Source organism: Lagopus muta, chromosome 1, assembly GCF_023343835.1.
Source record: "Lagopus muta isolate bLagMut1 chromosome 1, bLagMut1 primary, whole genome shotgun sequence".
NCBI classification, from domain to species: domain Eukaryota; kingdom Metazoa; phylum Chordata; class Aves; order Galliformes; family Phasianidae; genus Lagopus; species Lagopus muta.
This window is the reverse complement of record NC_064433.1, coordinates 95,484,544-95,511,827: the sequence shown is the minus strand read 5'-3', so window position 1 is coordinate 95,511,827 and position 27,284 is coordinate 95,484,544. Positions and strand designations below refer to the sequence as shown.

General features: G+C 36.8%; 1 protein-coding gene across 4 annotated transcripts in view; it reads right to left on the bottom strand.

The window, feature by feature from the left end:
- The window catches only part of ROBO1 (roundabout guidance receptor 1), a 694,688-nt gene extending 674,087 nt beyond the window's left edge, over positions 1 to 20,601 (bottom strand). The window contains exons 1-2 of one of the 4 annotated variants that reach the window (XM_048933857.1): positions 20,511 to 20,601; positions 20,079 to 20,270 (exon numbers count right to left, since the gene is read on the bottom strand). The gene's annotated coding sequence lies outside the window, so the exon portion shown is untranslated. Of the gene's footprint in view, positions 1 to 19,959; positions 20,054 to 20,078; positions 20,436 to 20,510 lie in introns of those variants that run through there. The other 3 variants (XM_048933858.1, XM_048933865.1, XM_048933861.1) reach the window with 3 other exon arrangements.
- Positions 20,602 to 27,284: the final 6,683 nt, after the last annotated feature.

Sequence of the window (27,284 nt, the reverse complement as noted above, 5' to 3'; positions counted from 1 at the left end):
GTTAGAAAGAAGAACATATAAGGGAATAGTTACTGTAAAATGGATGGCCATCAATCAGACTTCAAAAAACATCCATTTAGCCAAATTAATCCTGCTGCCTCACTTTCATTTCTTTGGTTGGTTTGGGTTTTCCTTCTTTTGTTTTGTTTTTAATCTTGTGATGATTCCATAATTTCAGCAAACTGATCATCCAAAATGTAGTCACGTAAAAAAAATCACAAATCATTATCAGACTTAATGTGCTTTTTTTTTTTTTAAATATTCCTTTTTTTTTTTTTCTTTCAAATGAATATTTTAAAAAATTTTGTTATTAATGAGTTACTGGGAGGTATAATGACATTCCAGAAACTTCTCTGGAAAAAAAAAAAAAAAAAGCAAAGCAAAACAAAAAAACAGTATTGAGTATTTTTATCCTAAACTGCACTATTTAATGCCCCGATTAAATTAAACATGAAATACAACACATGTGTCCTTAATATAGTTACTCTAGGGACAGTTCTGAGGCTCTGTTACAAAGCAGCTTTCTCCTGGGATGTACCCATTTAAGCACTGAATAGATAGAGATTAACCGGAGATTATTTTGAGATTCATTGATTCAGTAGAACCTCCCAAGGTATTCAGCTTTATGATTCTGGTATGCTTTGTAGCCAAAGTTTTCTTTTATACTTGATCTTACAAATGACTAAGATAAATTATCCTGGCCCCATTAAAACAATTCAAAGTCACAAAATGAAGTTTGTAAGCAATATGTATACTAGAAAGCTGCAAAGGATGAAAGTGATTTCATAGCATTCAGGGATCAATGATCTAGACTAAGGAAATGTGGAGATTTAGACAAAGGAGAAAAGGGTATTCAGAGGAAAAAAATATTATTCTGCTTGCCAATTCATTGCTAGCTTATCTCATATTCCTCTCAAGAGCAGTTTTGTCCTCCTTTATCTCATCCTTACTTTTATATTAATAGGAACAGGAGAGAGAAAAAACAGTAAATACACCTCCATGAGCAAGCAAATCTATAATTGGCTCAGAAAAAAAGGTGAAATAAAAACCACATAGAAAGTCATTATATTAAAATCCCTAAATACTGATTAGAAGATGCAACAACATGGCAAAGAAAAGTTTGTTTGCCACTGATGTTAAATATATTCATCATCCATAGGAAAGTAGAGCTATGAAGCAAGCAGCATCTTTCTTTGAAAATATAGTAATATTTTCACTTTAAATGGTTGTCTTATCCTGAATTTGACATCCAACACTTGAGAAGCTCCTACAACATCAATGTGAAAACCCAATGAAGTCATAAGAAATAATTTTTCCTACTACTGAGGACCTCCAACTTATCCTTTACACAGATCAAGCTAAGAGTGCAAACATCTTTATCAGATATGAAAGTAGATGAATAATTTTGTATTAAGGATATAACCAATAGTATAATTTATTCTATGTTTCTGAAAAGCTCAGATTTCAGTGCTCTTGTGGCAAGTGTTTGAATGGTTGGTCTAAGAGCAGATGGATTGTTTTACGGTAAGGCTTTCATTGTGAGTCCAAAAGGCATCACTTTTGCTTGTGGTCAAAGGTGAACTTATTCCCAATGCTAGCTCTTTCCTGAGGCTTTCCCTAAGCAGATTCTGTCAACTGTGCTATGCTTCTGCCAAATTACATGATGATTTTGTCATGTGGGTTAATATTCCCCTGAGATTCGGTTTTAATCAAATACATAAAAGAGAAGCACTGTTGAGCAATGCAGTAACAAAAACAAATGCTTTCAAGAAATATGCATAAAGTATATTTGGGTTTTAAAATCTGTGCACCTACAAATCTAAAAGCTTTGCCAAATTTCTTTTTTTTTTTTTTTTTCCCCCTGTAAACAACTACTGCAAACTGTAGTTCATGCTCATAACAAGCATTAATGTTTTATAATTTCTTGTTGTTAGAAATAGGAGATATTTTTTATACTGGAATTTATACCTTGCAATGAGGAACTGAGTTCAATTAAATTTAAGTTCAGAGCTATTAGCTCATACATACTCCAACAGCCTCCTACTTGCCTAATAGAACTGTATAGTAACTTGAATAAAAAAATCCACAGTCTTCAGGATAAACTTCTAACAATCAGTGACAGTGGCAAGAGATGTCTCAGGTCGCAACTATAAGTTTCTGCTTAGGGATTCAACCCCTGAAGATTTTGCAACTTATTAATATTATACAGTAATGAAGATGTTGTAATGGGCTGTCTCACTGAATACAAATATACATGCATCTCATGCTGTACTATGGAGGTGCCTGCTATAGTTGTGTAGAACTAGTGTCTTTTCCTTTACACAAAGTCATTAAACAAAAATTATCATTAAGATGTAAAAATTCATAGACTATATCTAGGCTAGCAGACACATGACAGATGGATAGGGGCAATCCTGTATCCGATGCTGACATGTCCATAACATTCACCTTTCAAGCGTTTTTATTTCAGATTAGCTCTAGTCTGGTTGTCTGAACTGAATGCCCATTTGCAGCTGGAGTGCATTAGTTACACTCCTGAAGTGTACTAAATCTTCCAAACCTGAATCTTGTTGTCATCTGAAAGGAATCAAGTTGAGGCACTGCAAAATCTCCACATTATGTAAACCAAGGCTCAATAAGAAAGGAAAAACTTCAAGAGCATTCTCTTGATTCAAACTAACAAACTAAGATTCACTATGAAAATAGTTATGAATATCTCAGCCCACACAGATATACACAAATGTGTTGCTAACATAAATAATAAAGTGGTTCTATACAAACTGGTGGATATTTTTATGTATTTTCTTCATGAGCTTATTTTCTTTCTTTCCTTCTTTCCTTCCTTCTACATAGTCAGTATAGGTCTATCAAGATTAATTCAGCTACTATTCTTGTTTAACTTTAATCTAATTACATTTTAATATCTTTTAATAAGCCTTACCATGTAATTTTTTTTTCCATTAAAATTTGATTTCAGAATAGCAACTCGACTATTTGAAACTAAAATTGTCCATCAGTGGGGAAATCTGAATCAGCTGTTGCACGTTCTAGGAAAAGAAAATGTACATTAATAAGTTCATATTCTGTAATACCACCCACACCTTATCAGGAAAATTGTCTGTGAACATTTATCTCGTATACTTGTCAAATACACAGATTGATTTGCCTTAGCAAAATTTACAAGGCACTACTCTTGCCATGTAAATAAAAAGTGTGTTCTGTTTCTCACCAGCACTGGCAGAATTCACTTTAAATCATGACTCTTCCATGCCACAAGAACAACCTCAAAAATGAACATTTGAAAATACTGGTTTTAATTATGGAGTACCTACAAAATATTTTACTATGACTGCAAAGACTGATAATGATAAGAATTTGGATGAGGATTAAATTAAAACCCAGTGTATTTACTCATTCACACTCGCTACAGTAGAGTTAGAAGTAAGGACATGGATGGATAAAATTCTCAATATTTAAATGAGTTTAGAAGACCCTTTGCTCAATTCCAACCAACAATATTTGAATGAGTATTTGTGTTTTTTAAACACAGCTCATTTCCCAAAGTACAGATTCTTAAATGCATCTATAGTTTTTACTAAAAGGTGTTATGTCCATTAGCACAAATTGTTGCTCATGATTTTGCATAGCACAACTTACATTTGTTCACCATATCCCCTACTTTACATTGGCACCTACTGAAAAGTGTAAGCTTGGTATATACTTTCCCATACATCAGTGAATGATGCAGTTGCACAGGGTTGTCAAAGATACCCTATGAAACACATTAGATTGTAACACTACAGAAAGTAACTATTTATACAAAAAACACCGTATAAAAAGTTCAGCTGGCTGATGCTGAGTGAGGAGGCCATGTCTTGCTAGGATATTTTCACTGTTATTTACCCAGAAAAATCAGGTCCAGGCTTTAAATTCTTTGCCACTTCTCTACTTAAAAATCATCTCCTATTTCTGCCTGTATGTATAAATTGTGTCCACTACAATAATATTTATATATACTTATATCCCATTTATATCTCAGTAGCCGAATAGTTTAGATACTTGTGTTAAGAATTATCGGATGCTTATCAGTAATAGCACGTCAGATACGGTTTTATGGTGTGCACCAGCACTGAAAATACTTGTCCACAGAACAAGCCCATAAGTCTTTTCAGATGACAACATTGTTGAAAATGAAGGCAGTTGATTTTAATGTAGAAAATGTTTTCCATGGAGTTTTGAATGAAGAATTGGAATGAAAATGCATTTTTTATGTGTACCGAAGAGGCATAGCAATGACAAAAGATAACATTTAAAATGCAAATCTGCTAGTGTTGTGTGACACAGCGTGAGATATATCTCAAAGTCTTAAGGTTGACTAATTGAATTGCCATTGATAAGATGTCACTTAAAGAGACATCTCTGCAGTGAAACATGGGTTTGCTGTAAATGACCTGTCATTAGAGCCATGGGTAACGTCCGTGTCCAGACTGAAAAATATTGTAGCTCCCAGCAATATGCTCCATAGGAGTTAAAACAGCAAGAACGGTAAGAAGTCAGTGTACGTGAACCACAAGAGAATTCTGCCTCAGGTGCCACGTTAATTTACTTGTTGGCATACATTAATTGAAACCAATCAATAAAGCTGGTGGTACAACAGAAGGAATGCAAAAGAAATGATCGACTACCATACTAACTCATGTTTAACTTCTAAAACAAGAATATTTTAGTATTTTTCATTTCTGTTAATACAGATAATGGATTTATTTATTTTTTATTCTTTCAGAATTAATTATAATAACTGTCATGTCTTCCAACATCTCCCATGTATACTCCAGTATTCTGATTAGCAGCTGCTAACTTGCATATAATGGAAGTGAGCTCTTTCAACTTGTAAATTATAAAAAATATACAATATACAAAATATAATATATATATTATATACAATATATGTATTTTATACAATATATAAAAAATACAAAAAAATATACAAAAAAGCGACCTATTTTGCCATACTGAATTCAATGATATATTTTAATAGTTAAAGATTTGCTCTCTCTTTTTTTTTTTTTTTTTTTTTACATTTAGAGTATATTAGCATTAAAAATATTCCCAAAGGCAAAAATTTCAAAGTTGTTGTCTAAAAAGCACATCAAGACAAACAGCACATATTTTTCCTTTGATATTTTTTTTTTCCCGCATTAAAATCACTCAACATTTTCAATTTGTATGTCATGTTGATGGGTATCAGTTTAGGTTTTTGTTGGTTGGTTTTTGATTGTTTTTTGTTGGTGGTGGTTTTTTTTTACACCTACCAGAAAGCCTTTGCATCTTCACCTCCTGCTGTCTTTTGTATTACAACTATTTCTGTGAGTTCCTCCAATTTGTTCTCACTGCCTAAAAACAATAGTCATTTCCTTAGACATGGAGAAATGCAATCACAATTAACACCTTCACTTAATGAAAACTGCTCACCCTTATCTACATATTCCCAGAAATACGTACCTATTCTCACAGAGATCAATGGAAATCTGAGCACTGTTATTCATGACTGCTTTGTACAAGGAATGTTCATTTACTTCACAGTAAACACTGTGCAATATGCTGTTGTTGTGTCTTTGATGGCATTTTCAAAATTTTGTCCAGAAATGAATGAGATATAAAAATGTATCCTCTGTCAGATAAGGAACAATGTTATATTTGTAGCATCCTACTTTCTTTTTGGAGTTACTGTCTTTTGGCATAGACTCACTAAAGCACCTAGTTCTATGTATTTCTGTCATGTGTGAATCTGGCTAGCTAACTTTTTAATGTTTTCCCAGTTTCTTGAGAGGCGAGGGTGGGACATGAAAGAAGCCATGCAGAAAAAGACAAGCTTGCAGATACCAGATACTAGGCAGTATTCTTATTATGAGACTATCCACACTTCGGCAGATTTTTCCCACACTGATATATTTTGCTTGTAAGTGAACTAATGCATCCACTTACAATTTCTCTGAACATATATTTGTCTACATATGCTTGCTTTATTAGATTCTAAAATATCAGCTAAACACAATGGTTTTCTAATGCAATCTTCATTACTTATGATTCTTAAGAAGGAAACATAAAACTGTTTTCCATCAGTTAGACTGAAGCATGCCATGAACGTGCAGATGTTACTTTTAACAAAGTACAGGTGGCTACTGGAAGTACGCACAGTGTAGTAACAGTGGTGCTGACAGCTTGACAAGCCTACAAGGGAAGTATTTATGTACATCTTATTAGAAAGAAAACTTCCTTTGTAAGCAAGTAAACTTAACAGAGGCTTTTTGAATTATCTTTTGATTCAGATGTGACAGAGGATTTGTGAAACACTGAGCAATACTATCAAATTTGTTTAGGTCCTTTTCCAAGACCATGTTGTATAACAGTATGAAATTATAGATTATACATTTTTCAATAGGAGTTCTCCAGCCAAAAGTTAATTCAGTTCCCAGAAATGAGAAAATCCTGGGTGCCAAATAAGATATAATAAGTGGGAGTGAAATGAAGGACTATATCCCAAAAATCTGCTATAGCAATTGGGCCAGAACCTGGCTAAAGCTCATTTTACTTCCTTCATTCTCTAACTTTTGTTCACAATTAGAAATTTTATTACTTCAAAGTAGTTGAAGTGCTTCACTTTGAAGCCAGGAAGGAAAAATACTGAAATTTTGAGTCATAACATAGAACTGAAATGTACGGACTGTAATTACAAAAGTGCAAGTCTGTACTTCTATCCCAAATTTTAATAATTATTATTCTTGTCAGAACACTGGTAAAAGAAAAGGCTTGATGGCTAGTAAAAATACCACTTAAACTGCATCAAACTGCCTAAAGTTTCCACCATTTATTTGCAGTTATAATAGTGGGATTCAGAGCCAGCTATTAAATATGCCTATTAAAGTGAAAAATCACCTTTAAGTGTTTTGCACTACTCATATTAAGTGAATGATAACAGCTAAAGACATTCCAGTTCTCCCTTCTTGCAGTGATAAAGGCTAAATACTTCACATTTTATTCAGTCCCACATATTTAATCAACTTCTGAAGTAAAATTGTTTCGTATATCTTCTTTGATTGGAATGGAGGGATTTAATAGCTACATTTCCCAAATACAGAGCAAGGGCTGATTCATGGATTGGTTTCACAGTAAATGTAGGAAATCTACCGGCATTTTCAGGAACTATTACTGATAGAGACTATCTCCTCCTCCCAACCCACTCCATTGTTTTAATTTTCCTTTCTTTTTTTCCTATTTTATTCCTGTTTTGAAATTTGTAAGCTCAGCTTCTTATGCAAAATGTAATAGGGAATAGGCAGCATATGTGCATGACTGCAATGAATCACTTGTTCTGCAAAGCCTCCCTTCCTACAGATTCAGATCCCAAATCTCTTCTCCGGTTCTTCTGCAGTGATTCCAGTCTTGAATCATTCTTCTTCCTTCCACTCACAGTGGAAAAACATCATCATCTGGTGAACTCTCTCCAAATCCTCCTCCAGCACATACCAATGTCAACCAGAGGGACAAACTTAGCAAGGAGCTGGGATTAATTTGAAGCAACATGCTACTCACTAGCTAGCAATTAAGTACATACTGATCAATCATTCAGCAAAATAAACAGAATAAATAAGTATTGTGTTTATATGGATGTTAAAGTGTGCCTTACTGCTATTTACTTGAATTTAGATCATTAAGACCTGAATCTCTCTTAGCAGATTCCAAGGTCAGCTGTAAGGAGAGAATGCATATCACATAATCAGGCAGGCTTTTTTAATTTACTTCTCTGAGCCCTAGAAGAAGAGGGCAATGTCAAATTATTACAACTAAAAGTTACTAGACTCCTTGTATGATGAACTACGCCACTCTTAAACTTAGCATGAGTAAAACCGTGACTGATTAATCACAACAGTGTGACTGACAGCCATAGGGATTGTGTTGCCCTCCCCTCAAACAAGTCTTATCTTGAAGACTATGGTTTTATTGAATATGCATTTATCAAGATAACTTTGCAAAGAAGCAAACAAAATATATCCTACTCTGAGCAGGTAAGTGTTCTAACGTAAAGAACAATGAAAGAACAGATTTCTTATCAAGAGGAGACAGAATGGACAGGCAAGGAACTAATAATATAGACTCACTGCAACAGCAGCAGCTGTTCAAGCTATCCTTGCTAAAAAAAAAAAAAAAATGCCACCTGCACCACTGTAAATGACATGAAGAAAACCAGAATGGGCTGAGAGCACTTGGTGATATTTTTTGTTTGTATTTTATTATACAATAATCCATTGAATTCTCATTTAGAAGAAAAGAAACTACAAGCAAGTATGCTGTTTCTGTAGGAGATATAGTACTTGAAATACTCAACTTGGAATTCAGCATTCAAAGATCCACTTTTAAACCACTCTGTAAATATGTTCACAATTTATTAAAGGTTTAAAAGCTTTACTGAATGAGCTCTTCAGCATATGCTGCTTACTAGCTCATTACTACAAAAACATTATTTTGGGAATATTAATCTCAATCTTTCATTTGAATGGAAGTTTATAATTTTTGCCTTCTCAGGTAAGTTATCTTCCACACAAAATTACAAACAAAGAGCAGATTTCAAACACAATGTAAAATAACCACCAGTCAGTCTTTCCTACCTTCCATATTCATACTATCTTAGCCTACAGATCCAATTATCCTCCAACATTTGCTGCTCAACCATGCTGAGATTAGTCACCAGCCCTCCAGTTAGACTGTAATAAAAGGTCTGTAGGTGCATTTACACTCTGAGGAATCAGGTATGAATGCTAGCATTGCAATCATTTCTTTTTGAGTTACAGCCATAAATACTACAGTGATGAAACAGGTTATTTTCAGCTACTTTATCCATTCGTTTGCATGATATCTGGACTTACTGATTTTTAAGAAACCTAGAAGCAGAATACATTCAAGAATACATAATCCTTGACCTGAAGGCTTCGCAAATAAAGGTATTATATGAATTATATGACATGGAAGATATTTTTTCCCATGCCCAGACAGCCATACTGTGTCTCCTACATGAACTTGTGATTACCTTCTACAAAGGCTTCTCTCCTTTTTTTCTTCACATTTTAATAAAGTATTTTATATACTGTCATTGCATTGACCTCTAAGATCAGGTTTTGCACAAAATTACAAAATTTGGCAGACTTTCTACTTCTCAGCCAAAAAAAAAAAAAAAAAAAAAGAAAGAAAGAAAGAAAGAAAGAAAAAGAAAAAAGAAATGGACAACAGATTGAAGTATATAATTATTTCTGATATTTCAGTCTTCCAGGTCCTTGTTCACTGCAGTAGTTGCGATCATGACAAAGAACTACAACCCTCTGCCACAGGACATTGGTAGACGTTGCCAAAAAATGTCAGAACCACACTTTTCAGCCCAAAGCTGCAACTACTTGAACTGCAGGAGTCATTTCATTAGCTGACAGCTGCAATAAGCTGTTCTTTCTCCATGTGGAGAAGCTACTGGTGGGAGGTACAATTCACACAGGCATACACCATAAATCATGCACCACTTAAAGAAAAATATACTTATGAAAACATTTACAAAGTACTGTGCAGTATTTTTCCTATTTATTATCCTTACATTCTCACTGCAGCCATTCTTTTACATTTTGCAATTTAAAAGCTGACAAGAGACTTTAAAAACTTGAGCAAAATTCTGGAAAATTCCAATCTTTTGTTTACATTTGTACTATTTTTTTTTCTCGAGAGAATCTAGATCCTTTGTTTTGTGTGATTTCTTTCTAGTAAATATATTGTAACTGACCTACAGAAGAAAAAATTAGCTTATTTAGTTACAGGTTTAAGTCATGTTGGTGACTTTACTCTGTTACTGCTACAGAAGAGCTTTATTTGATACATAACTAACTAAAAATGATATTAACAGCTTTCAAAGCTGTGAACTATTAGTAAAATGCACTTTATTAATGAACTATATTAGCACATAGACACTTTTGATCTTTTAATACTGTGATAGCTTTTGGTATTCTAATCTTAAGGAGAGCAGTAGACTGATAGTTGTTGTGAAGTGGGGAAAGAGCAGACATCAGCATCACAAATGAGTGTTTTCCAGCCATTACTGACACAGGCAAGTAATAGGCCTTCATATTACCTTTTCAAAGTTTTTATGCATTATTCAAGCAATTTTCATGGAAACCACTGAAAATTGCTCATGGGTAATAATGTAACTATATATATGGGTATTTTTCCTCTCTCCTTTTTTTTTTTTTTTTTTTAGTTTAAACATACATATCATAATCTGTAGCCAAACCCATGACAAACATACAATCACCATTCTCACAGCAAACCTCTATTCTACATCAATAACCTACTGCTAAGGAAATAAAAATTGAACAAAAGTTATATGAATTATCTTTCCATTAATGTCATTTCTGATACTGCATTTCCTGATGGTTTTTTAATGATTGTTGTGCTGTTTTGTTTTGATGTTTTAAATTATTATTATGCAGCATCTCCTTAAGAATCATCACTAACTCCATTTCACCTGCATAAAGTTTTTATTTTCTTGTTGTTAAGAAAAATATACCTGGGACTGGATATTGAAATGAATTGGTATGCTCTTCACTTCTCATCTACAGACATTTTGCCTTAGATGATTATTACAAACCAATTAAAAATACTACTATTTGAAGCTGAGCTTTGGAGAAGTGTACTGCGTCTCTGCTATAGACAAATAACTTGCTGTCACATGCCTACAATACTCCCTACTATTGAGGACTCTTGAAAGCAAAGAGGGACAAAACCATAGTCCTGCACTCCAGCAATGGCTGTATTTGGTGATCATGGTGAAGCAACATTTAAGTTGGTTTAGTTGGTAGAGCAGCAGTCCTTACCTGTTGTGTTTTCTGGGTCATTGCAAGAAGTAGGGAAAAGAAAAATAATTTTCCAGTTTGGTGAATTTCCATTATTTTTCTCCAGAATTACTCACAAAAACAGCAATTAGATTAGATTAGAGGGAGAAACATGCTCAGTAACTAAATTTCCAACTAACATTCCAGTGCCACATGCTAAACTATGTGAAGTACATCTTGATGTCACAAGGAACTGAGGGAGCAAAATTGGAACCATTTTGAAATGAAAGACCATTTATGCAATGTGTTTTATAGCAACAACAACAACAACAATCTTTTCTTTCCTGTATCGGACACACATGGAAGAAAAGAAGAGTTTCTCCTGGACGTTTTATTTCTGCATGTATTATTAAGAAAGGGAAATTTTATTTTCCTTTTTCTTAACTAAATGTGTGATACATTTTTAATTAAAAATCACGTTTCATGTAATATTTATTTTTATCATAATGTCAACAGATAGCATAACAAGAAACTCATCTGGAAAAGAGCATACATTTGTAGCTTATTTCCTCTCTCCTGAAGAACCTCACATATTATTTTTCATCTATACTCTCTTACTGCTAAGGTTTGGTGACAAGTTACTATCTTCTGAAAAAGATGTATATTTAAGAGCTTACAGATTATGAATAACTGATAAATAACCAAGATATTAACATTTCTATTTACAATATTTTTCCCAAAATATATTTGATACAGAATAGACTTAGAGATTTCAAAGGTTCTATTTTCTCCAAGAAATCTCCTGAACTACGAAATCTCCGCATCAGAGTTTCTACGTGGCAAATACTGTAATGAATTCAGATCATTCACTAATGAAAGTCCTAACCAAAGTATCTGAAGTACAAGTCCTGTGAACGGTTAGCACAGCACAGAGGAAACAGACTCATTAGAACTGTATCTCATGCAGACAAACAAGTCTGCAAGGAGACATGGCCTCAGTCCAAGTCATCCATCTCCCCTGCCAGAGAATAACTGTACCAGAAAATGAGGATGTATATGGAAGAGCTGGAACCCCACATGCTTTCCTGTCTTCCTGGCCTCTGGTACAGCAGACTGCTTTGGAGACTGGTGTAGAATTCCCCTTTTAGGGCATTCAGATAGCATCCACACAAGTGACTAGTATACTCTGCTAAGCATAGTAGCACATTATTGCCTACTGGTTGCATTTTTCTAACAGCTGTTAAACATGGGAATCTTCCCTGCGATGAGTGACACATAGTAGTTAAACAAACACCACAAGTACATGTATTGTGTACAATGCTACACAATAAGTCTAGACAAGACAATAGAAGTGTACCATGTAGTGAGAGGAAGATGGCTTTATGTGTTGGTTCCTAATTCCTTTGGCAATTAGTTTCATAGTACTTTGGTATATGTATCTATAGATATCTGTCTGCTACAGAAGCTCTACTTCATGGTAACATCATCCACTGAGCTTAAAAAACTTCAGGTTATCATGGGCCAAAGACAGCTGAATAATGGCTCCCTGGATATTAAGACACAAATACTGAGCTCAATGGGAATAATATGAAAAAATATTTCAGTTGTGCACAATCTTAGCATAACAGAGCAATAATTTCTTCTACCGAACTGCAAGAAATATTTAGTGGTTGGCTTTACTATAGGTTAATCCTGACATAAGAAATTGCATGTAATCTGGGATTAGAATGTGCTGCAGAGTCACATAGAGGTCAGCAATAAGAAATCTGGATAATTTTGTTATTAGTAAAATACATCGACTGCCCTTTTGAATCTTTTGTTGTGTGTATCTGAGATGATAAGCAAATGAGCATACAAGCTGCAAGATTTGAACTTGGTCCCTGTTGCTGGAAAAAATATCAACTCACCTGTGGCTGGGCTCCTTCTGGATCAATGAAAGATTTCTCTTTACAATATCCAGCACACCTTGACAAAGTAAAACAAAGATAAGCCTTGTCTGGTTTCATCTTCTGAAGTACTGCTTATTGCTGTCAGTTGCATAAGTGAAATAATTTCCTTGCCATGCCATCAATGGGAATAGGTACAAAGGAATCGTTGTCTTTGTATTCAGCATTTTATTAAGTGAAACAAATACACAGCCATTATGACTTATCTCTCATACATGACATTACAGAATAGTAACTACTCAATCTATTACAATCCCCAGAGAAAGTCCTCAGAGCACCTGCTTCAGCCTACCCCTAAAGAAGCTTTTCCAATGAATAAGATGATCCTTCCAAAGAGTTTGCAGACAGGACTGTTGCTCATAATGTGAGCATAACATAAAAAAAGTAAAAAACAAACAACAACAACAACAACAACAACAACAAAAACACAAAAAAATATAACAAAAAACCACCTCTCCTCACTCTTCAGATAAGTAAAAAGAATGTAAATGATGTTTAACTAGAGCAAAGCAAGAAAATCCCCCATCCTTCCATTCTTTTCTTAGTCATTTTCCCTTAGTATATCTTGGTATATGTTATCAGAACTTTTAAGATTAAAAAATGCCGTTACTTCAAAACATGTGCCACAAATATACTTTGTACCCTGTATCTTACTTGCATATTTCAAAATTGAAAGTTCTGTGTTTCCTTTAAACTAAAACGTTAAGGCAAGACTATAAAATTTATTTTGACTAAAGTCTTTTTGTTTGGTTGATTTTTAACTTCTTCAGCTGAGTTAATACTTCTGTGTACAGAAATACTACTTATTCTACATATTGTTGAGAATATAGGAAACGAAAATCCTGCTTTGGGTAATGTATCAATCCTCATAATGTAACAATCCTCATTCCATCTTAACAGTCCATGTCTGTAACATTCAGAAGTTTTTTCCTGAGTAAACAACAACCCCAGTAAAGCCTCCTGGTTTTGCCTGTCATGTAGTCACTGTCATTATTCAAATTTGTATATTTCAATATCTGTTGATTCTCTCCTTACCTTGGTTTTACGGACTGTTTTCCGTAGTGGCATTTCCCCATGTACATTCTCATTCTCATGTAGAGAATAAGCTGTGGGATACCACTCCAAAATATATTTTGGCAAACAAAGATAAAATTAACTTGCAGTTTCAAATCTCCATGCAAGATGCAACATATTTGAGTCCCATAATTTCTTCTGCCATACTTTCCATTCTCTCATTCATTTCCTTTACATACAGAGGAAATACTCCTATCACTTCGTACCATACTGCAGATAGTTCAAAAGCATGTCTTGCATTCTCTCATAAACAGTACACTTAATCTAAAAGAAATTATGGGAAACATTTTTTAAGGCTTCAACATCAATGCTGTAAGTGGTCAGGCTTGATTTCAACACCATGGTACAAGAGAGACACATTTCAACTCTCTTTAGACTTTGTGTGTGCAATGTTTTTAAAAGTTTTTTTTTCATCATTTTCTCCTGAAAAATTCAGAAGTGCCAAAGCTGCTCAGCTGCATGAGGGACTTACCTGGGGACTAAACTTCACTTTATTTTGTTTGAAATATTTCAATTAGAACTGTCTACAGTTCTTTCTGCAGATAATTTGTTTAATTTTCCTGTTTCATTTTTTAATGCAGGCATTTTTATTTTTTTTTCCCAGTCATCAACTATGAAAACTCACACATGGGTTCAAAGAACCATAGCCATAAGTACATTTATCACTAATAAAATTCTTGACATAACACGTGGATTAAAGGCATGAACTTGTAGAGTTTATCCAAGTCATGACTACCATTGATGATGAGTGAGAATGAAAAAGATTTGACTTTCAGATGTTAAGTTGGGTATGCAAAACTGGCAGTTCGGAAACATTTGTTCTTAAGTTTTGAGAGTTTTATAAAGAACCAAAATGAGTTTACAGCTGTATTGACCAGATGTTCATAATAAAATACTGCTTTAAAGTATTTGTGTTCTTCAGAGGAGGGTGAGTTGCAAAAATAACTGTAATTTGCTTAGAATTCGATAATTTTAATGGGCAGTGTCACAAGCAGTGATGTCCTCCTGGAGTTCTGTGATTTGTTGCTGGATATGTATCATCTTGGAAGATCATTAAGATGTGGAAATCTTAATGAAGTTACATAAGTCCTGGTTTTTACAGGAAGTCCTCACAACTGACTAAATAGTGTGATTATGGCAACTCAGTGCCAACACAGTTAAAGCTGGTGCCTTTGATTTACAAAGTTTTTTTCCTTTACCTTTATGCAGTTTCCCCTTAAAGAAAAGTACAAGGATAATATTGCCACTAACACCAAAAAAAGCAAACAAACAACAAAACCCCAAACATTTAATACAACTATTTAATGGACTACCATACCTAAGCTCAAACACACCATGAAAATACTGGATGTATCTGCAGTGATATCTTACAATTGAATAAGGATTTATCATTATAGCAAACTTGGTACTGTGAAGAGTCACTGTTGTTGGCAACCATATCCTAGTTTACCAGATGAGTCAAATTCTTCCTTGTGCTAATTTTAGGAATGGAACACATATATTTTTATGAGGAGTGACACAGATAGACTTCAAATTCACTCTTCGAGTGCATCCTATATACTATATTACAGAAGAAGAAGAAGGAGGAATGAGAAGGAATCGATTCATGCAGAAGTATGGAAGCTCAGTTCCACCTACATTTTTGCCAGAGGTTAAGGTCTCTTGGTTCTTGTTTTTCCAGTTCCTATATTTCATCAGCACTAACTGAAACTATCCTATGTGAAGACTCAAGGAAGTTTTAAGGAAAATGGCAAATGGCATCTTCTATCCTTATTGCACCAGGCTACAAGAGGGAACAGAGCCAAAAGAGCATGTAAAGGAAAGTCTGTGGGCCAGGAACTCAAGCACTCAGCAGAATACTTTCTGGGCTCTTTCAGATGATTTTGAAAATTACAATCACACACAATATTTGTCTGAAGCCAGATTTAATACAAAAAAAAAAAATTAGAACAGGATTAATGTCCTCCATAAGTTGGGAGCTACCAGGAAGCCACTAAGTCACATTGCTGTTTCCTGCCAACTCTGTCATACTTATTTTGTTGGTGAAAGGATTTGTTTACACAGACTCTGAGGAGTCTCTAAGATGCAAGACAAACTGGGAAAAGGAACACGTTCACTCAGTGTGCTCACTACTGACAGATGAGAAAGCTAAAGGACACATAAGGAAATAAACTTGACATGTAAAAATATGATAAACTCTCACGAATTGGCAATCCTGGAGTAAAGACCAAGAAATCATTAAGAAAAGACAGGTGATACAGGACAGGAAACAAATCTTGCCTCATGGAAGTTATGCTGAGCTGAGCAGGGAAGACAAGAAGAAGGCTGACACATGGGCCTCAAGATAGACAAGGACAGAATAATGATTGGAGAATTTTGGAAAAGAGAAGGAGTTAATTGAGACAAAGGATTTATGTGTTTGCCGACTATAAATTGACAGTGTTGTGAGAGAATTGATGGGACTGATGATTACAAGATGGATAAGAAATGAAAGATTTACACATTGAGTAGGTTAGACAGGTAGAATGTTACAGGTGAAACACAAGGTATCTGTTAAGTCTTTTGAAGAGTGGAGGAAATAATTCATTACGTCCTTCAGTGTGCTGGGTTAGGATTATTTGAGTGTTCTTAAGCCTTATGGTGTTACTGCATGTTTAACTTATGTGCTCAAAGTATTTATGCTTGCCTTAGAGTTCTTTAAAGGCACATTCAGTTTTTCCTCTCTCTTCTACAGATTATTTTTTAAAAACGCCATCAAATTATAAGTGCACAGCAGAATACACAGTGTTTCTCTTCATATTCCTACTGTGTAATTTATCACCTCAATGACCCTTTAAATTGTCCACGTTTTTCTTGAGGGGGTCATTTTCCCTATAATTCAAATAAATCTGCGTGCAAATCCATTCTAATTGGTTGAGTTACAGATTAGGGAACACAGGGAAAGTGCAAAAATCATTATATTACAAACTCCTCCCAAATGTAGAGCAAAGTGCTGAATCCTTAATTTCATCGGACGTGACTATCGTTTGTAAAAATAAAGTGTTCACAAACAGTGTTACAAATAAACTCCAGTACTGATCTTCAGTAACTGTAGTATTTTCCTCAAGATATCAAAATACTTGAAGTTCCTGAATTCACACCTTAGCAAAAATGAAGCAGGGAACGTAACAAAGACATGCAGAAATATATCGGCATTAAAAAGACCTGTGCTATGGTGAAAAAGTGGGATTACTTGTTTTCCATTCTGCATTTGAAGCCTATCTGGAGAAAGACATGCAGAGGGAAAAAATAGATATTAGTTTAAGTCTTTCCTTTAAAACAAACAAAGGAAAGTTTGTCGGATTAACACATTACAGGTAAATTCTGTCACCTGCTACCCAGGGGGGCAGGTCCCACGATAAGCAACAGGAGATTGCAGAATGTCTCTTAGGATGGAGAACACACAGAAGAGCAAGTTCAAAATTTGGACAAACTCACAGTCAACCAGTCACTTCCACTTTTTGCTTAACAGCTGATTTCACTCCAGAAGGATGAAATCCCATGGAATTCCTCAATGTAAAAGGTTAGGAGAATATAAGTCCCTTACTTCTCCCACCCTCTGCTCCCCTTACCCTTTGCTTTTCTCACTTGCTTGTTGAACTGTACAAGTCAGCTAAATTTATACCTCACCATATGCCACAACAATCATGTCACAACTCAGACATAAGAACAGAGTTCTCTGCTCTCAGCTTCATTTAAGGTTTCATCAAGTGAGGAAAGTATATGGCATTTGCTTATCTACAGAAATTGATTTTTTTTTCTTCTTAAAAAAAAAATAAAAAATAAAAATAAATAAATCTGAGTTTCCTGTGACATGTTTGCCTCTATTGCTTAGGCTGAGGTTCAGACCTGTGCACAGACCATGGAAAGTTACTTTAGGGAACTCTAACTCAGACACTCAAAGTATCATGTTGCTTATTGTTGTACAGTTACAGAAAAAAAAAAAAAAAAAAAAAAAAAAAGGCCCACGAAATTAAATATATATATACACACACAAATATATAGTAACAAAAGAAATATTAACAAGAGAAAGCTACAGAACTCAAGCACCCTTCTTTTTAAGAATTTAATTCCTTTTAAAACCTACTGGGAGAGTAAGTCTAATGAGCCACTTGTTTGGGCCTCAGCAAAGACATCTGCATATACCTCACTGCAGAACTAGTCAAGTCCTCCTCATTTCTGCAATATTCAAGTGGTTCAGTACTCACTATGACTGAGGAAAGCAAGAGGTGAGGACTAAGTTTTCCTCTCACTGACTAAAAAGTCAATAAGCAACAGGCAAACTGCTTCACGTTGCCACAATGGGATCCTTTGTCTTTTTAAGTGAGGATTCTCATGGAAATCAGTGCGGTTTCTGGTCAATTGTCAGTCATGGTACCAAAAATGCTTATAAGAATCCATTATTGTAGGAGCTTAGACACAAATGCCAGACAATTGGTAAAAGTCCAGTGGCATTGCTGAAGGACCGAAGAGGAATGAGCTATCCAGCCTGACAAACAGTGGGATAATTTTATTAGCCCTCCGCCTTCCTTTCTTGTCTCTAATCACCAAATAGTAGGTCTCCTGCCACACGTTTACAGCCCATTTACACCAGTGTAATGCCACTGGAATTTACATCATCCTAAGATGTATGCAGAAAACATTCAGTCAGACAAATGTGAGATGAACGTGGAAAAGCAGCCCACTGTGGAGTTGTCATACACGACACCTAGAGATTACCCTTATTACTCCAGGACTTTCCTATTTTTTTCTACAAACTGCATTCAATAAAAGCTTCTTTTTACATCAGTGAGGCGCACGAACTTAGGTTTAATGAAAAGTGTTCTGAGCTCAAGTGCCTGTCATTCGAGCCATATGGCACAACGGTCACAGATCAGAGAAGTGTCCTTTCTACCTACACCCCTGTGACACACAGATATGCCACAAATAATCCCTCTCCCCTCTCAAAAAAAAAAAAAAAAAAAAGCCTCCTGACAGAAAGTTCTTCAGTGTACTTAAAACCATCAGCAGTTTTAAATCAAAAATGTGATACAAGAGCAAGTGAAATCGGAGTTAAGACCAAGCCAAGCGCGCTTTAATTCATTTTCGAGTCATCAGTCATTAATTAACCTTAACAAATCATGACTAAAAACCATCTGCAAGCACTCGGGGGAAAAAAATAATAATAAAAAAATAATAATTAAAAAAAAGCAAAACTAGAGACCCTGATCACGTTGCAGATCAACTTAATCACCCCTTCCTTTTGCATTTCTCCGTCCCCATCCCGTTTTCCAGCCTCTCCGCAGCCAGGTGCGGCAGCGCTCCGAGGCTCGGGGGACACCCGGCGGAACCCCGCTGCCGCGGCACCTGCGGCCCCGCCACGGAGCCCGGGGGGCGGCGTCCTGAAGCCGCGGATACGCGCCGGGGGCTGCGGTTCCCCGTTGCCCGGGGGCGCTGCCCCGCGGGGCGGGGGCGGACAGGGGCTGCGGCACTGCAGCAGCGGCTGCAGCGGAGCCGGAGACCTCCCTCCTCTTCCTCCTCCTCCTCCTTTTCCCCCCTCCCGCCCCGCTGGGGGCCCTCCATTGTGTGGGGAGGTGGCCGCACACCCGCTGACTGCGCACCCCTGAAAAGCCCCTGTGCAGACCATCCCCCCCCCCACCCCCCCCAGAGTGCGGTAGCACAGCCCCCTCCCGCACCCCATTTCTTACACCTCTATATAGACACAGATATACACGCACATGATGCACTGCACATAACGCCTATGTTTCTCCCCCTCCCCGCTGCTTTTCGGTCCCCTCGGAGCCTGCAGAGGGGGGGCGGCCCTATGGCCGGGCCGCATCCCCGCGATCGCGGGGGTCAAACAAAGCCGCCGTTCCTCCACAAGTTGAGGAGCGGAGCCCCGACCCGCGGAGTGCCGCGCAGCCGCCCCACAGCGGGGGACGCCGGCTGCGCCGCGGCCAAACTTCTTTGTTAATAGCGAACGAGACGATAAAACGGGATGCCGTCCCGCGGAAGGAACCCCGGCAACTTTCCTCACAAAATACCCGCCCCGGTACCTGAGGGAAACTTGTTGGGCCGCTCCGCTCGGCGTTCCCCGCATCGCCCTCTCCGGCCGCCCGCAGCCCGGGGATGTCGCCCCCGGCTCCCGCCCCTCCGCCGCTCCGCTGGGACTCACCTCGGGGCAGCAGAGCTCAGAGAAGTCGCGGCTCCATCGGGCGGGCGGCCCCGTGCAACTTTCCCTGCACAGAGCGAGGCTACGGATGGGTATCGGTATCGCAGGGAGAGGGAGCGCTTCAGACGACAAGCTGCTGGGGAGGCTTAAATCAAAAGGGGGGATGAAACCGGATTTCTTCCCGGTATCAGGACCCTGAAAAACCAAATCCTTCTTCAGAAGAGAATTCTTTCAGACCCGTTATCTGTATTACTATTAATGCGCAGAGCAGGAGGCATTGCATACAAATAGATCCCGGTAGCAGCGTCTATTGGTGGCTGCGGAGGGCCCCTGGGTCCTACTGCTCCGGCGCCGGGAACTACAAAGCGCGGCGGCCGCGCGGGCACGGGCTGAGGAGGGGGGGTGGGGGCCGGGCCCGCTTAATTGATTCGTTACCTCCGTATTGTGGGACGTGTGGCCGAGTTCGGCCGGGAGCGAGCCGCCTGACGAGCGGATGTCATGCAAGCTCCCCTTTCCGAGCTGCTCTCGCAGTGCCTTTGTGCAGCCTGGTGTGAGAAATGCGTGTCCGATTTGAACAAAATAAATCCAGGGCTTTATTTGCCTTCATCTTGTTGGTTGTTCCTCCCCAGCCCCCCCAATCCCCCTAACCCACACCCATCCTGCTTTTCTTTCTGCGCTGTGGAAATTATCCATCATGTTCCCTAATTATTATGTGGTTACTTCAATGGTAATTTACTCATTGCGTTTCACTTACCTTGTGTTTTGTTCTTTCCCAGGTTATGGCACCCTGTGCAAAAAGGGAAAAGCGTTATTAAAAAATAGGCAATTTGTTCTTAATTGAAAGAGAGTACAATGGATGATCAGGATTGGCTTTTATCCATTTAAAATAAAACAAAAAAACAATAGAGAGACTGCTAGTTTGCGATACTTAAACGATGGCCCTTATTGGATATAAGAAATCACTAGACGAAGGAAGATATCCCACTTGAAAATTCAGGCAGTAAAAAGACCAAAACCAGATACAGTGTTTCTGTATTGACTGCTAAACAGAGAGTAAGCGTGAGACAGTAATGGCAAAGGTCAGCAAAACTGAGAACTGAAAACAATGTAGGCACTGGCATATGCGAGATTGGCAGACGGAGCTCAACTTCTATCATTGCCTTGGATGTAATATCCAACATACACATAGCATATATCTAGGAAATGCACAGTGGTAGGTTGTAAATTGCAAGTTATTACTGAAATCTTGTAAGTAATGTATGAAGGCTATCTGGAAATACATCCTGTGATATATTGTGATGCACAAAGCTGTTAAACATCCAATCACTACCCACTGCCCTACACAGAAGAATAGCAGTCTGTGACAAGGGGACATTGCCCCAAAGGTTCTGTATATAGGGTGCTGTTAATGTGGCAGTGTCCTTACACTCCAGTTGGGAGCTACCAAGCACAGATGTCACAACAAATGCATTTTTACAAATATTGAAATGTCAAACTCAGGGCAAAACATTGTTAGCCACAAGCCCATGATTTCACCAGGTACGTAGGCAGGAAGAGACAAAGTTAAAACAGCATGTAGGGAAATATGATGCTTAATTGCGCTTTGCACTCTGAGGATCAACAGTAGTAGTTGAAACATTCTCTGAATGGAGCAGTCTGTGTGCCTTGGAGAGAGCAGCAGAGAGAGGAGCAGAGAATCAGCATTTTTGTGCTTCAGTGCCTCTGACAAGGGAGGCATTACAGCGTCAGTTCAAAGTCAGGTCTCCAGCGCTGTGTTTCAGACCACCTCACAGCTTGTCTGTAAGATCTGGTGCCTTGCTGGAAGAGGATTCCAACTCTTTGTTCTCCAAAAGCTGTTCCTACTTTGGTTTGGGTATTTTACAAGTATAGCCCAAAGCACTGCAGTGTTTCTGTTGTCAGAAGAGATGCACCAGTGCAATTAATATCCTATGAATTAACTCTTCGGTTATCATTCTATTTACACATATCATGTTTTTTCTTTAAAAAAAAAATATATATTTTCAATTACATTACTTTGAAAACAGGTGTCTAATACACTAGTAAGTAAAAGCTGTTAAGGAAGATACTGTAGCCGTTTACCATTCAGACCAATTTTTTTTTTCATCATTTTATTTTGTTTTTGTTTTTTTCCTTTCAGTCTACTTGTAACAAATTCTGCTGAACTGAGAGTTCAGCGTATACTTCTCACCTGTTACTTCCTTGGGCCTTATTTTTTCTATGATAACCTTAAGGACATGCCTGACTAACATCAATTTTATGTAATAAAATAATGCAAAATAGTTGGTAATTTCCATCATTTGCAAATTTAGCAAAAATACTGGATTAGTGTGAGTGCAAATTACGGAAGCTATAATCAACACCATCACAATTAAGAAATTACTGTGTGAAGGAGAGAAATTGCCTTGCCCATTGTAGTGCCTTCAGAGATTAATGAAATATGGCTGTGAAACAGTTTTAATAGATAAATGGGGTGGGTGGTTAAACATCTGAGCTAAGATGATTATTTTGTAGGGAAACAAAACAAAGAGGAATAAATCACAAAGCTGCTCTATTACCACAATTAAAATGCAATTGCTTGATCAATTATCACATTAGCTAATAGCTTGTTGGAGGACAAGCAAATAAATAAAACATTACACTAACCAAAGTTCTTTGAAGTATAACAATGCCTATATACATATATGTTCCTCATTTGCATGTATACCTAATACCTGTATCTTGCATAACACTAGCAAGGCTGTATATGAAAAGTTGAGCTATTTATTTGTGCTCTGCAAGAAAGCTATCAATGACTCATAGTCAAGATAAAGCATGCAGTGGTTAAGTATCTAACACAGGCTTAGATTACCAATATAACACATTTCTATGTTTTCTAGATATTGAAGACTCTTTGTGTTTCACATGTTTACCAGCCAAAGCTGTTTTGGAATAGTTTCTTCTTGGAGTAGTTCTCAAAGTCATCGTATGTGATGACACACGTCTGTTTCCAACTTGTCCTTGGAAAATGATGTTCATGTGCATATGGAGCAGCCTAGGAAAGCAGTAAAGCCGACAGTGACTGTCATGTATCAGCATTACGTTTTTCTATCTCTAGTAATCATCAAAGCATGCATTCCTATGTAGGAAGGCAAGTGTTAACGTTTGTGTTTGTATGGAATAAAATACAGTGCATAAAGACAAATAGCTTACTTATCTATAGTATGTGTACCACGCAATAGCCTGATCTCAAGTCTGTGGTAGAGAGCTGACTTGTCCCCTTGATCCAAGCTCCTGGTCAAATCTAACACTTATTTCATCTGTGGAAGTATTCACACAGTGTATCTTGAACACAAAGAGAGCAAATGCTTTGTAATGACTATTCAGTGTGAAAAAAATCACATGTTTTATGTTACCAATAGTGACACAGATTCTGTTTAAAGTTTGGTAAGGTTTGAGAAAAAACATGGTGAACTTCAGGGATTTTCTCATATATAACTACATAAATAACTGAAAAATAGTGCCTACATCCCATTGCATGGAGGTGTGTTGAGGATTTCTTTTAAAGATTTGAATGCTTTGTCTTATGCAGAATAATCACACATTTGACAAACCTGCTTTGCAAACTGCTACAGAGTAAGAGTAATTAGAAAATATACAAGTTTGCTCATTTAAAATGAGTGATTCATGTGTTGTAAATATGTAGGTATTGCTGCAGTGTACTAATGGAACATAGATTTCTCATTCTGTTGTGGAAACAGAGTTTGTGCTCTTGCAGAAGTAGTATAAAGCCTAACAGGGATTTTGTGTACTGTTATTCTCCCAGATTCACTTATGTACTTGGAGATAAATTTTATCCTTGCTTATCTATGGTCGGTAATGTATTTGAAGAAAAGTCTGAGGGATTACTGCCATTTCATCTCTCCTGGATCAAACTAGATTTTAAAAATGTGAATTCATCCCTTTCTGCCTTTCCCATTTATAAAAGCAGAAGGTGCCTTCTGAATAACAGCAAAAAAAAATAAATAAATAAAATAAAAGGCCCATACTGATGAGGACAGAAGTTGAATGTCAGGCAGTTCTGCAGAGAAAAGAGTAGAAGGATGGTCTCTGAAGAACAACGTCTGAGCGTGGAACTGGATTTTAAAGTTAAAACAGAATAGTGCACTTGGCCTTTCTCAAATATCTAGTATTATCCAACTGCCAGCACATCTAGTAATGAATTGTCAGAAAAGGTAGGAAGGAAGTATTGCGAATGGAGAAACAAAAGGTAAGAAACACTAAACTGAGACTTCAAAAAAAAAAAAAAAAAAAAAAAAAAAGCTGAGTAGGAACAGTAAAAAATTATACATATGCAGAAGTCACACTACAAAAGTTCAATCAGAATGATCTGTAAGTAGGATTAGACAATAATTAAGAATAACAGTCTTTCTTACAATAGAATTATAAGACAAAGATGCAATTTGATAATGATTTGGTGCAACTCAAGCTGGTAGCAACCATCTTGTATGCCATTTTCTTGTGCAGTTTATACTTAGCCCTCCAAGCAATCATTTTATTCCAAAACCTATGACACTTCCAGTCTGATTGACAGCTTTTGTTAGCAGATAAGGAATGGCTACAGTTCACAATTCCACTAGCTCAGCTGTTGCCATTATTCTAGAATTTCAGATGCTGCTGCTATTCGGTTAAATAGCATAACTCTAGCTAAGAGTTATAAGGTGAGGTACTTTCAGTATACTGATAACACTGCTTTGTCCATCCATGCAGTATAGTCATGTTTGTGTCTGAGAATGTCTGGGAAGCAATTAAGGGTGAGAATAAAGCATCTGAGCTGAAACTCAGTTGTGAGGATGTTGAGAGAAAAAAAAGAGCTAAGCAGAGGGGAACCTTCGGGGTAACCAAAGCAGTATCATCTGAAGGGTATTTGAGCTTCCACAAACTATGCATGCACAGACAGTATTAAGTCACTTGGTGTATGCACATCAGTCTGACCAGACAAAACCATTCTACATGCACAAGTCTGATGTATCTACGAGCAGAGTCTGCAACACTATGCTTTGACATGGCCCTGGAGCAAAGCTCATAGTCTGATTATAGGTGTATATATATATATATATACACACACATTTATACTAGATTAACAAATCACAGCAAGGTCACCGTTATATTTAAAGTCATACAGATTTGAAAAATGGGATTTCTACACTATGAAAGAATGAGGTTGAGGCATCTCTGTTCCTGGTTTCTGAATGTGAAGGAGGAATTTGCTGTTTCAAGGTTTTCTACTGAAGTTCTCTAGCAATACTTTTCCCAAATGTACTGTGGACTTGAATCCTTAATTATTGGATAGTCATTCTATATAGTGTCCACTTAGGGATTTTTTTAGAGCTTAATAATAAATATATATATAGTAGATATATGAACAAGGATTATTTCATGTTCTGTCACTGTGCAGACACAAAGAATGAGGGTTAAAATGAGTTTGAACGAACTGTAAAAAATGAATTGTATATCCACTTAGTGAGAGCTGCATGGAAAAGATAATGTCAAGAAAAAGCTAAATGAATTAGTGCTATCCAAAGAGTTCATGAGAGAATAAGAACTTCAAAAGTATTTATCAGAAGAAGGTTAAATGCCAGAAAGAAACTTTTCTAACTAGCAAATTAAGAAGAAAATGAGTACTGAAGAAAATTCAGACATGGAGATCTTTAATATTCTGCATTCTTTTGCTCTCTGTTAAAGGAAACTAAAATATCATTGTGAAAACATTTTTGATGGTGCTTCTACCAGCAACTGAAAAAGTAAGGTAAAAGAGTGGAACCTATGGAGGATATCTGTTCCAGATTACATCACTTTTGGTCTCAAATGAGTCAATATAGGAAGACAAAATATTTTTAACTAGACCCTCCTGTACATCTGGGGAGTGGGAAACCAAGCCAGCTGGTTCTTGAAGGTGGGAAGCCAACCATACAGGTTCTTGAAGGTTTTCAATCTCACTTTCATCCTTCGACCACAACAGTTACACCAACACAGCAATTAGTATTTTCATTTGAAACATGAACTTGGAAAGGCTCTTTCTGGGTCATCAAATTCAGCTTTCAATATTGTATAAAACCTTGAATGTTCCTCTTCAAATTAAAATATATTATGTCAAGCTGAGGTATTAAACTGGAATGAAGGAATTCCTTTCTAATGGTATACAGATAATGTTGGCTTTAATATAGATGGAAACAGCAGCATTGAAAGCATGCAGTATTCTTATATCTGTTCAAGGCTTAAGATGGACATAGAATCTAAACTGTCACTGGTGTCTGAACCTCAGGACCATGTTTCCCATGGGGGCAGGAAGTGCAGACCATGGTTAGAAGCAGAGCTGACGTTCAGGATCTATTTGCTGGACCCTCTATGGAAGTATACGGGTCTCCAGCTGGTGAAGATTATCATAACTGAATGTGGTCCTTTAGCTCAGCCTGTGTTCTTATTGGAGAAGGAGTAGATACAAGAAAGGTAGCAATTCTATTTACTCTCTGTTTTGTGTGGATGTTTTGTTTTTAATACTTACTAAAAGGCAGTTGGGTAGACAAGAGAGAAAAACATAACTGAAAGTAAGCAGGCTATGTTGTTAGCACTCATACAAATTGTTAATCAATGACTTCTAAGTATGACTCATCCCAGCTACACTTGATTGTAATTGGAAGTCCCTATGTGTTTTGCAAAAGAGATTTTGTCAGGAGCTCAGTAAAATCTTCAAAAGATTGTTGAAGGGAGTATTTCAGCAATTCACTCAGGGGCCCCAAAAATTTAAGTATTTTTGAAGGAAATTCTAACTTCCTAGTGAACACCAGACATCTAGAAAATTAAAACATTTTAATTGAATGTTTATATTCAAAAACACTGCTTTTGTTTTTTGCTACTATAGCTGTCACAATTCTGAATCATCTTGATTTTGGGCTTGTACTCAGCTGTGCTTCATTGTGGCTTGTATATTTCATATGTACTGAAAATATTTACTGAATGGAAAGGAATTCTTGATTACCTCCAGTATCTGCTCATATCAGAGCAGAATAAGGTGTTTTTTGTTTTTTGTTTTTTAAAGAATTAAATACTCTACTACATATTACAGGTAGGAAGCAATCATTATATGCAAAAGAGAAGACAGTTAAGACTGTTTACTAACTCTTGTAATTTATTGTTACTCTAGTATGTAAG